Here is a 12,244-nt window from a genome sequence, read left to right on the forward strand (position 1 = left end):
GACTGAGTTACCTAAAATTGGAAAAATCATTTTACAAACACTGCACCCAGGGTCACAAGCCATCAGATAATTTGGGAGATATATTTTGTTTGGGTTGATCAATTCTTGTTTAAAAAAAAATGATTTTGAATGCTTCATTCAACACGCATGCATTCTCCAGGTAGCTTTTCTGTCTAGTAGACACTTGGATTAGGTCAGTGACTCTCTAGAAGTTGATGAGGGTTTTCAGGGGAAGGGTTTTTGTAGGTGGGTTCTTTCATAATGTTAGTGTTTAGGATAATAGTGAATCTGCCTATGTTTTCAGTCAGAAATGGATAGTAAATAGTAATAGATAGTAGAAGATAGTAATAGAAGACAACTGTGTCATCATGAATAGAAACAGTCAAACCATTAATCTAATCAAGCCTATAGATGTAGGTGGGGATTTTTTAAGACCCAGGTAGCCTTCAGTCAGCCTGTATTCTCTAAGTCAATGGCCATGGTATTTTCCCCAGAGAACTTTAGAGAAATTCCCAGAGAATTTCTCCTAGATCATGCCAGGATGACTTCTTAGCTCATAAGAAGGTGGCAGGACAGAGCTGAATATATTTATTGAGTCTGGAGACCTTTATTTGAATCCTGGCTTTGCCTATAACACAATGTCACCTTGTGAAAATCACTGATTATCTCTGATTTTGGTTCCTCATCTGGAAAACGTGGAAGTTGGGGAGGTGATCGTCAATGCCCTGTCTAGCTTTAAAATTATATGATGCCGGGAATATGATTTGCCCATCAGTGAAAAGTCACTGAGCCGACCTTGGAAATTGCTTCATGCCAATTAATCTCTTTCCTCTCTTTAGTAGAAAATAATCAGAAAAACGGTTTCATTTTATAAAGCATGAATGTTTCTTTGGAACCCCTTCCTTTACTACCTTATAAAAACCAAGTGACCTACTATATCCATTTGTGTCTGAGACAAATGTTAACAAAAAATACTTCTATCAAGTTAACTCTTGAGATTGAGGTTGCTGTATGAGTAACCCCTTTGATAACTTACAACCAAGAGGCTGGGGAGCATGAGGTGGAGGAGGTGGGTTTGACAACCTTTTTCAGTTTTGTGATGCTTTTCAAAGCCACCTTACTGAGAAATCACTTTGATCAACACAAAAAAGGGTCAGTTTCAGCTATTTTTACATCGTAACGCCCCCAGTGATAGTCTGGCATCTTTGAGAATGAGAGCTGCTATGGAGTACAACCTCTGTCTGAATTATCTTCTCTTGTCCTCCCCTACCCCCAGCATCCTCTCCCCCCTGGGACCTGTGCTTATTTCCCATTCACTGAAGCTCTGAATTTGATTCTAGTGGTCCCCACAGCTGGCTCTGGGCCACTCCCAGACAGTCCAAATTCTCCTTTGTTATTTGGGTTAGTTCTGATGAGGTGCCAGGAATTCATTCTGAAAGAATCACACATTCATGTTTTCCTCTGCCTGCAAAGGAGTTGGGTCAGAGACACGGAATAAACAAATCTGAGTGCCTCATTTGCTAATCTCAGAATCCTATTTAACATGCACTGGTCTTATTTTCTAGATGACCATGGCTTCTGGCACTGAAAGAATTAGAGGAATTAAATAGGATTTCCTTGTTCTACCTATGGTGATGACATGTTTTTGGTTTTCCTTAATTCTCAAATGAATGTAATTTTTATTCCTGCCTACAAAGACGATAGGTGATTTGCTTAATGTACAAGGACAGAGAATTTACCTTTATTTTAATTAATTAATTAATTTAGAGACAGAGAGTATGCATGGGCTGGGGATGGGGGGAGGAAGAGGGAGACCGAGAGTCCCAAGCAGATGCTACCCTGAGCCTGGATCCTGATGCTGGGTTTGATCTCATGACCCTGAGATCATGACCTGAACCCAAATCAAGATTGGACCCTTAACTGACTGAGCCATCCAGGCACCCCTAGACGACTTACCTTTATATCATTAAGATATTCTTATGTTAATTTACAAATAGGAAAAATTCCCTTGTCAGCCTGTGCCACCGTATTCTGCTTTCAGAAACTGGGATTCCTATGATTATAGGCGTATGTCTTGACAGCACAGAAAGAAGACTCCAGTGGAGTTAAAAAAAAAAAAAAGTCAAGAAGTGATGTGATATAACAACATGGTTTGCATATCTCTATCACAACCAAACCAGGAATGACAACAAAAACTCAAGCCACTTGGGTTCACTCCTCACATATGGATTAGTGCCTGGAATTAGATGATGAGCTTGATTGTATTTTGAGCTTGTTATTAATTGAATTAGCTTGTTTCTGTGTGTCCCTGATCCACAGACAAGCAGGGTGTTTATAGCACTGGCAGTGCTCAGTGCTAAAGACTGAGGAAGTTCAGAGCACAGTAAAGAGCCTTTGGGGTGTGTGTATGTGGTAGGGGGAACCCCAGGATGAGGCCCAAGATAATCACGAATAAAGGCACAATAAGGAAAACAGTACAGCCCACCTCAGTATCAGATGAATGGGCAGCTGCTCAGGGGAGTTGGTTAAATTCACTGTTAGTAAGTAGGGTGTGGTAGAAACTTTTGGAAAGGCTTCTTTGTGAAGATGAACTTGAAATGGGCCTTGGAAGAAGAAAGGCTGCATCACAAAGCTGGGGGAGTGGCTTCAGGGAGAGAAGGGGAAAGCCCAGGCAGGAGCGACTAGTTTGGAGCAGCCAAGTAGAGCATGTGAACTTGAATTCTGAAGGAAGTGAGAGCGTTCAGGGAAGACTGGGAAGGCCAGAGGAAGATGATAAAATCCTGTGGAGACTTTTTTATTTTTTTTAAGATTTTATTTATTTGTTTGTTTGTTTAGAGTGTGAGTGGGGGGATGGGCAGAGGGAGAGAGAGAAAATCTCAGACACTGCCCTGAGCATGGGGCCCTAGGTGGGGCTCAATCTCATGACCCGGAACTGAAATCAAGAGTCGGACGCTTAACTGACTGAACCACCCAGCTGCCCCTAGGAGACATTTTTGAGGAGCCAAAATTTAAGATCAATTAAGGACTGGTTAAAATGACTTTCTTCTGAAAAGGTGGAGGAAGCGTGGGGATGATGGGCAAAATATCTTCTAGCCCTGAGGAATGTCAGACAGAACTGATAGAATTGGACTCAGTTTAGTAATTTCCCTTTGCTTCTGTGTATGGTTTTTAGTGTATGTTCCTATGCTCTTAGAGTGAAATCCTAATTCCTTTCTTTCCTCACTTCCTTTACAAAATCCTGCTTAGGGATTTGAACCAGCAGCCAGAGGTCGGTCATCACAGGGTGGATTTTGAGACAGGTCAGGAGCATTGCAGCGGGTTCTCCCCAGTCCTTTCATATCCTGTGTGAGGACTTTCAGACTTGGCAGACAGATAACCTGAAGCTACCCCCTGTTCCCAGGGGCCACATCTGCTGGCATCTGTTTGCTCAGGAAGATCCTCTGGGGCCAACACACCAATTCCCATGCCTGAATCTAGCCATCTGACCTTCCTGAAAGGACATGATTCCCCTTATATTGACACAGGGAATCTAATTCTCTTCCTTTTGTGAGTAAAGAGTTTTTTGCCCAGTTGAGGTGGGGCCAGATTTAAAAATGAAAGCCTGGGATTCTGTTGTTTTTCTAATACTTGCCTCCTGGAGTGAGCTCACTGTTCATAATGACACCCTTCCAAGCCCAGCCTTGCCCACCTTCTTCAGAATACCAGTAGAGCTTAATGTCCTCTCTGCTCTGTGGCAGCTGGCAATTCACCTCCTTTTATGCCTGTTAGAATCAGATAGTATCTCTTTAAGACTCCCAGATAAAACATGCGTAGATCTGTCTGTCATTAACCTGCATTTGATTGAGCCACGATTTTTCATTTCTAATTAGGCCTGTTTGCTCAAGAAGTACAAATAAAACCAACACGTGCTCCTTAATCCTGTTAGAGCGGGTGGCAAGGTAGGCGATTTTCTACTTTATAGTTAGTTTTAAAATTCAAGCTATAAATGTGAATGACTTTTCTGTCTGACTCTTCTGGTGTAGGTTATTGTTATGCTAATTCAGGTATATGTCTTCCAGGACCTTATAAGTATATAAATCTTGTTGTTCTTTTGAACAAATTGGATGGTTAATCCCTTAATCAGTTATTGAGAGATTGCTACAAGCACAGAGCAAAGGCCAAACCTCAAAGCTCAGCAGTTTGAAGGTCATCATTGTTATGCATTTGGTGTTTCTCCTGTTTTTCCTTTTTTCTTCTGCTAAATAGGAAAGTTACTTTAATCCTACAGAAAGCACTTTCCTTTAAAGTGGAAGGAAAGGAGCCTGGAAGGAGAAAAGAGGTTCTAATGATTCAAACAATAGGCCCTGCTGTGGATGAGAACTGTCTCTTCCCACTCCCCCACCCCCCTACCTCTTTCTTTGCCTCTCCCACTTCCCTCTTAGGTATTTTCTGAGAATGGAAATGTAGCTCCAGTAGGCTGGCTGTATTTGTCATGTAGCTCCTCTGTTTTCCTAACAAAAGTATTTGTGTGTATTCTGTGGATAACCTTTTGTTAGCATAAATAAGCAGTTTTTCCTTGATCTGTCCCTGAAAATATTCCAGACTCCATCAGTTGCTCAGAAATAATAGTCAGGTTAAATTTAAACACATTATCATTCATTGACAGGTGTTTCTGACTATAACAGGGGAGGTTTAAGTTCATATGGATGGTTATTGCTGACGAGACAAGACAATGTGCCATCAGATCTTTTGTGGGTGGAGGCCCTGGCTTGAACTCTGCCCTACCTGGGTTGATAAGTGCCCCTGGAAACTTGTGCTACCTCCTTTCTACAGGTTGTGTTCTGAATTGATTTGTATTTCCAAGGCCCGAGTCCACCATTCTACTACCCCAGCTGACCAAAGCATATCATGTTACAGCCTTTCTTCTACCTAGGCCTCATTCAATGGAGCCCAGGGAGGAACTTTCTGGGAGATACCTACGCAGCAAAAGCCCCATGTGGAAATCCCATCAAGGGGATGTGATGCAGACTTGAAAGCAAAGGCAGAAATTAGAGGGAGTGATAGAAATCGAGATTCTGACTCCGAAGCAGAAAAATTCTGTGTAAACCTCCCATGGAGTAGAATCAGGATCCAAATCAGAGTCTAAAGTGCCAGTGGAGGTCACAGACAAACGGCATTTTATTTATTTATTTATTTTTAAGATTTATTTATTTATGTGAGAGAGAGAGAGAATGCGAATGAGCATTATCAGGGAGAGAGGAAAAGGGAGAGGGAGAGAGAATCCCAAGCGGACACCACTCTGAATGTGGAGCTCCATGCAGGGCTCTAACTCATGACCCTAAGATCATGACCTGAGCTGAAACCAACAGTTGGATGCTTAACTGACTGAGCCACCAAGGTGCCCCACAAATGATGTTTTAAATCGTTGTAGCCCTGTGAGGGTTTTACATTTTTATTCTTTTTTTAAAATTCTTGTCTAAAGTCTTTCTAAAATCTAAATTGCCTTGTTTGATGTTCTTTAGGTGGCTCTCATCACTCACACTGGGTCACTGGGTTAGCTGGTGTGATAAAAGCCTTTCTTTTGCAGGACTTATGTTGAGCAGACATAGGTGTTTATGGTGTTGGGCTTCACAAATGTGTAAACAAGGAAAATCACTTAGAAAACAAAAATAGAAGTTCCCCATATTGAATAACTAAGTCAACTTCTTTAGGAGTACAGACCCACAAATGATGACAATAATCAGTTACCCATCAGTGAGCATTCACTACACTTGCTACTACAACCTGGGCATTACTGTCTGCCATTTTATAGAGGAGAACACTGAGGCTCATACATGTTAAGCAAACTAGTTGTAGAATGAGTAGTCAAGTCCAGATCTGTTGGGCACAGCAACTGATGAAGAGATGATCACATAACCCAAGCCAGGCCAATGTAAATTTCTAATATTAACTGGTAAAATAATTTTTTCTGGGAATCCTAAAAATTTAATGTAAGCTTGAACTTCCTTGATAAACATCTGAAGGGAACTTGTCCAAGAGTAAAGCCAAAGCAGAGGAAAGCCCAAGAAATGGAGAAAATTGGGTCTCTGAGGGCAAGATTTCAGCACCTGGATACAGCTATGCCTGAAGCCAGGAATTTCTTTCTTTCTTTCTTTCTCTCTCTCTCTCTTTCTTCTTCTTCTTCTTCTTCTTCTTCATTTTTAAATTTTTTGGTTTAAACCTCTTTTTGGAAAAGGTAGAGTTGAGAATTCATGCAAGCAGTCTTTTGACCCCCATACAGCTGTAAAACAATGAGTTTTGGGTCTGAAACCTTTTCTTGCTAAAAGATAGAGTCCTTATGGCCTGTGCTGGGCTTGCCAAGAGATAGAGTCCTTGTGGCCTCTGCTGGGCTTATCACCTTGTGTCAAAATAACTCTTCCTATTTCAGATTTAGTGTGTGCTCTTTTGTTCTGGTTCAGCATGTGTGTCATATGACACCTGGCTAACCCTACTATTTCTATCCTCTTTGGGGAGGGGGCTGAGTCCTTCCACTGGAGCACAAAAGGGATACATACAGGCCCATTTGCCTTGCATCTGCAGCCAGGAGGGACCTGTTGGCCATGGGGGGCTGAGGCCCACCTTTGGAACTGATCTCACACTTTCCCTTTTCTGTGTGGATGAAGCTTTGTTCCATCCAGTGCTTGACTGACTTGTATCTTCCTGGCAATTCTAGTACCATGATTAAGTGGACAGAAGTGTTTGGACTTCTGTTTCTGGTGATAGACAACATATGTCATTTGCTTGACACTCTTTGGACCAGTTTTCTGTCTTGAAACTAAAAACTGAAAGGATCTTGACTATTCTATTTTCATTCCCAAACTTTCTCTGAGTCTCCAGGTAAGCCCAGTCATTTCTCCTACCCTACTGTCTCTCTAGAATCTACTGTCATTACAGTGCCATCATTGTCCTACTGTAATTTTATGTATCTGTCCTTCACTAGACTGCAAAATCCCATAGAGCTGAGATAATTCCTCTGTGTGTGTGTGTATTTAATTCTTGCCTCTAGGCCCAAACTGACTCCAAAAATGCAAATATCTTCAATATTTAAATGAAAAATTCTTTAGTTAGCCTTATGCATCCAGGTGTAGGTTCTCTAGCCACTCCCTAATATAATGTGACATAATATGATGTAATATCATATAATATAAATAATAACTCTTCCCATTCTTCTCAAACTTCAACATGCAAACAAACCATTTGAGGGTCTTGTCAAAATGTATTTCAGAATACACTAGGGTGGAGCCAGAGATTCTTATTCCTAATAAGTGCTTTGGTACTTTGAGAAGAAAAATATTGGTTATGTGTCATCAGCTTCTCTAGGAAGATGTCAAGTCAGAGCATGGAGGAACCTCCTGATAAATCCCTGACTTGTTAGGTGGTAAAGTTGTATTTTTCAAGAGCTAAATTCAAATTCTAACTTTATTCTAATAGAGATTAAATTACTAAAATAAAACTTGAGGTACACAGAGGCATTATTTAATTAGTCAACCAGGGGATACTTTTTGAGCACTGACTTTGTGCCTACCTCTTGGTTAAATATAATGACAGGCAAAGGAAATATGGGACTAGTTCAGTGTAAACAATTTTAGACCTGGAGAGAAAAGAGATTCTTTCCTGCTGATTTAGGAGTGCTACCCAAATTTGTCATACCCCAAATATCTTCACTTTTTCAACTGTCTTGATAGTTCTTTGCTTGGCATTGCAGAAGAAGAGAAGGTTTTGGAAGTCATCATCCATTCACAGCTTAATGTGTATTTACTCTGCTTTCTTTCCTTTTACTAAAAGAGATCAATTAAATAAAGGAATTGGGGTTCTGCTCTGGTGGCTGAACCAATTCTGGGGCAAGGGTATAAGGCTAGGGGAAGGCAATGTGGATTCCACAAGATGAAGTTCTCATTGCTAGATTATTTAAAAGAATGTTTTACTACCCAACCACGTCCCTCAGTAGAAATGGCACCAAAGATATGATGAAATCTACTTATTTCGAAATTTTATATCTGGACCGTAAGAATCACTGAAGGGAACTCAGTGTTTTTGCAGGGAACTCAGTGTTTGCTAGGTCCCAAATTATCTCCTTGTGAAGAAAGAACCCATAACCCTGAGTGTAGTTTGACTTGCCCCACACATGTGTCTAGTGTAGCGTGGGGCCCATTCCTCCTGGTTGGAGCTCTTTTTATAGCACAAGAAGCCGTGAAGCAGGGGTGGCTAAGAGCCCACACTCTTCTCTACAGTCAAGCTGTTTGAGTTTGACTCCTACTCCTTCAGTTGCTAATGGACTTTGAGTGAGTTTTTTTGGGCTCTGTGTCTCAGTTCCTCATTTATAAAATAAAGATCGTGGTAGTAACTACCTCAGTGGGGTGTTGTAAAGATTAAATGAGTTGATAGAGGTAAAGCAATTAGAGCAGTGTCTATCCAGAGCAGGTACCCCGTAAATATAGTGGGCTATTAGTATCCTCATTACCGTTGCCTTCCATGATGTGACTTCAAGGTTACCAAAAAGGACCCTCTGTTACAGGCCAGCCCTGAACCCTAGGTTTCCTCTATCTACTTGCCATTGCCTCATACTCTGTCATATAAGCTAACTGTACCTCCTAAACTGGAAGAAAAAAAAAAAAAAGGGCTCACATTACACAGTTGACAATGTGGTTTAAAATGCCAATATTCCTGAGAGAGGGATCATGATAATTTACTTTCACTCTACATTAGGAAGAATCAACATTGGATCCTTTCCCAGAAACAGGTTTTCAAGGAAGAATGACCACAAGGCTTTGGGAGTCTGAAACTTCAGGGTGATGGGGAAGGGGTGCTAGCTGAGACAGGGAGGAGGGAGTTGAGGATATAGAAGATAGTCTGTCCAAGGCCAAGCTCCTTAGCACCTTCAGTATCCCAGATCAATTCTCTCTCTTGTCCTCTCTGATTCATTCTCCATGGACCCTCACATGGGAATAACTATGTATCCAAGCTTTGATTCCTTTAGCCAACAGAAGTCTGAAGGGCCAATGAAAACTCCTCGTTGTATAGGGGGAAATGGAACTCAGTGTTGCCAGACCCAGAGCATCCCAGGGAGTGACTGGCATATGCCAGAGTTTCTCAACTTTGGTGCTATTGACATTTGGTGTTGGATAATTTTTGTTGTGGAGTTATCTTGGGCTTTGTGGGATGGTTAGCAGTATTCTTGTCCTCTACTCACTACATACCAGTAATACTTTTTCCAACAAGGTGCTGACAAACAAAAATGTCTCCAGACATTGCCAAGAGTTCCCTTTCAAACAAAATTTCTCCCAGCTGAGAATGCTTGGCTTAAGCCACCCTAAGATTTGATTCTCTCTTGGTCAGGCCGGACTGGACTCGGATCAGTGGGATCACTGGCTTATTGACTTCTATTCTCCACAAGGAGGTTCTCATCCAGTCCCCTAGCTTTCCCTGGACAAAATCTACTTGGACCTCAATTTACCTGATGTAGTCACTCCCCTGTGATAGGAGGAGGATGTTTGCTCCTAGCTAGAGGTAGCTGGCTGAGGATAGAGAGGACTAACCTAGGCTGGAGGACAGGGTGACTCCTTGATGCCCACTACCCTAGTCGTCAGCTGGGGACACTCAGATTCTGACAACCACACAGGATCACCTCAAACTCCTATTTCCTCAGAGAGGGGAAGCCAGCTTCAGCTCCCAGAGATGGTTGGAAGGAGTGTAGAAAGGAGTATAACCAAACAAGAACCAAGTTCGTAAAATGATCCTATGACATCCACTGGGGTGGAGGAACATGGACTGTGTTCCAAGGAACGTGGATTGTATTCATGAAAAGAATTAATTTTTTGGTTTTGTTTTTTCTTCTTCATTTGAGCTGGGTTGAAAGTTGTCAAGAGTGAGACTTTTAGTCAGACACCTGAGTTCAAATCTTTCCTTCACTACTTCCTACTGTGTGACCCTGGGCAAGTACAGAGACCTTTCTAAACCTCAGTTTCCTTAACTGGAAATGTGAATAATAATTATACCTACCTCCCAGGGTTAGCCATAATTAAGCTCTACATAACACTGATGCATCCCAGGAAATGAAGATCTCCAAGTGTACCTCAGTCTTCAATCCACAGGGCTCCTATCGGCTTGTTTCCCAATTGCCCGGCAACCTTTCTGTCTGCTTTCTCAACACAGACTCCAAGTGTCTTCCAAATGTGTATTTCTCAGTTCTCCAGGGGTTGGTCAGCTATCAGTCTGTGGCTGAGCCTGAATAAGCCCCTGGAGTGCAGGGATTTGATCGAGTGCGCTTTTGGCAGCAAAGCCAGTCTTGGAGTGGGCTTGGATGTGGTACATCTCACAGCCCAGAAACTTAGGCAGAAAGGCTCTCCTCTGGCCTCTTTCAGAACTCAAAGTCACACCCACATAGGCACCCGGAACAGGAGTCCCTCGTGTCATGTGATAATTGTTGGTCACCTTATCACAACTTCACAGCTCGTGAAGATGAAGTCTGCGACGTTTTCCCTGGAGGGTCTCAGTTTGTGTGAAGGCAATCAACATTTCAAGACACACCAGCTGGAAAATTCTTTCATAATATGAGTACTGTAAATATTTATTTAAGCTTCCTCTTCCCTCCACTGACATTTCAGAATCAAGAAAATTGTTGAAGAGGCCAGATTTTTACACATAGTATTTACAAAGTATACTTTGGGCAGTGACAGTGTAAACATCTCTGTCCTGGATTTTAACTCTTAGTACAGTTACTTCTTTGGGACTGAGATGGTATTTCAGATTAGAGAAGGAGAATTATATTGTTTAACTAATTCGCCCAAAGTCACACGCTTAGTAAATGACTTTGGAGTCAGACAGAATTTGGTTTAAATCACCATGTTGATGGTAGTTATTTGTATAAATTTAGCATGTTGCTTAATGTCTCTGAGCCTTGGTTTCTGTATCTGTAAAATGAGGATAGGGTTGGGATGATTACATAAAATAAACAATGTCAAGTTCTGAGTAGGGTGTTGACATATGATATGGGTTCAATAAATTTAGCTATGATGATAATTATCCAGTTACCTAGATCTTACCTATCATCTTACAATTCCTCTTTGTACCCATGACCATTCCTTTACTTACTGACACCAATGGACAGAAAACTGTCTGTGTTCAATTGTGCCTAACAGGTTACTTGATATCTGGGTATTGAGTAAGTATTTGAATCAATGAGTGAATGAACAAATAATGAAGCCATGACACAGGAGATTTTCATTTATCAGTGAATTTCTAAATCGATAAGCTGGGAAAACTTGTTGAAAATATCTAAGGCTCCATAATGATTACTGAGTACAAATGCTACTGAACTAGGTTGCAGAAGGTCTTTGGGCAGGAAGGCAGCCAGAGAGCAGAGCTACCAGTGACTGATAAATAGCAAATTCTTACCAGAGGTCAACAACTGAAAGAGTTCTGTGCGTAGGTAACTTTGAAATAAGGCAATTTGCAGGGAATTGGGAAATTTCCTTCACCCTCCCAACTCTGCTCAATGTTGTCTCTCTCTCACTGGAGAATGATTTCTTTGGACTAAGTAGTGTTTAGGATAGGCTAACTGCAGTTAAAAAGAGAGAGACCCAACATGTGTATTACTTGCTCTTTAATCACATTTGGAGGGCAAATAGGTACTCAGGATGACCATCTTCTATTCAGCTACCCATATTTTTGGAGGCTTGCCAAGTCACACTCCTTTGCAGGGTGATCACCCCTGGAATCACCCCCCCTTTCCAGCCAGCTGAATGCAGAAGAGAACATGGCGAAGAGCTCTATGGGAGACGTTCATGAGCCAGACTTAAATAGTGGCACTAGCCCTTCTGTCTCTATTTCATTGGCCAGCACTCACTCACATGGCCATACCTGACCACAAGAGAGTCTGGGAAATGGAGTGCCTGTCAGGGCAGCCATTTCCCAGTCACATGAATGCAAAGAAAGAGGGACAAAAACATCTGGCACACTGTGAACTATCTTTGCCACACCTTTTAAGGAGGCAGTATTTCTGGGAAAGGTAGGTTAGTGTAAATTAGTTTGTCCCTGCCAGAGGAAGGAGATCCTCAGTTTAAAGTCTTTCTCCCCCAAAAATGTTGAGAAAGGTTTGGGGCTACCAAAGTGAGGCTATGGGGGACTAACTGGGGCAGACCTGGGTCCTAGAGTCCTAGTCTCGGGGGTGGGGGAAGTGAGGCCTCAGAAAGGGACAGGAGAAATATAAGATAAAGACCCAAATTCT

General features: G+C 41.8%; 1 long non-coding RNA gene across 1 annotated transcript in view; it reads right to left on the reverse strand.

Annotated features, from left to right (window-relative positions):
* LOC116597503 overlaps nt 1-10,362 on the reverse strand; it is a 29,906-nt gene extending 19,544 nt beyond the window's left edge. The window contains exon 1 of the long non-coding RNA XR_004288645.1: nt 10,018-10,362. This is a non-coding gene — a long non-coding RNA (uncharacterized LOC116597503). The remainder of the gene's footprint in view (nt 1-10,017) is intronic.
* Between the last annotated feature and the right edge of the window lie 1,882 nt (nt 10,363-12,244).

Source organism: Mustela erminea, chromosome 8 (genome assembly GCF_009829155.1).
Source record: "Mustela erminea isolate mMusErm1 chromosome 8, mMusErm1.Pri, whole genome shotgun sequence".
Lineage (NCBI taxonomy): Eukaryota > Metazoa > Chordata > Mammalia > Carnivora > Mustelidae > Mustela > Mustela erminea.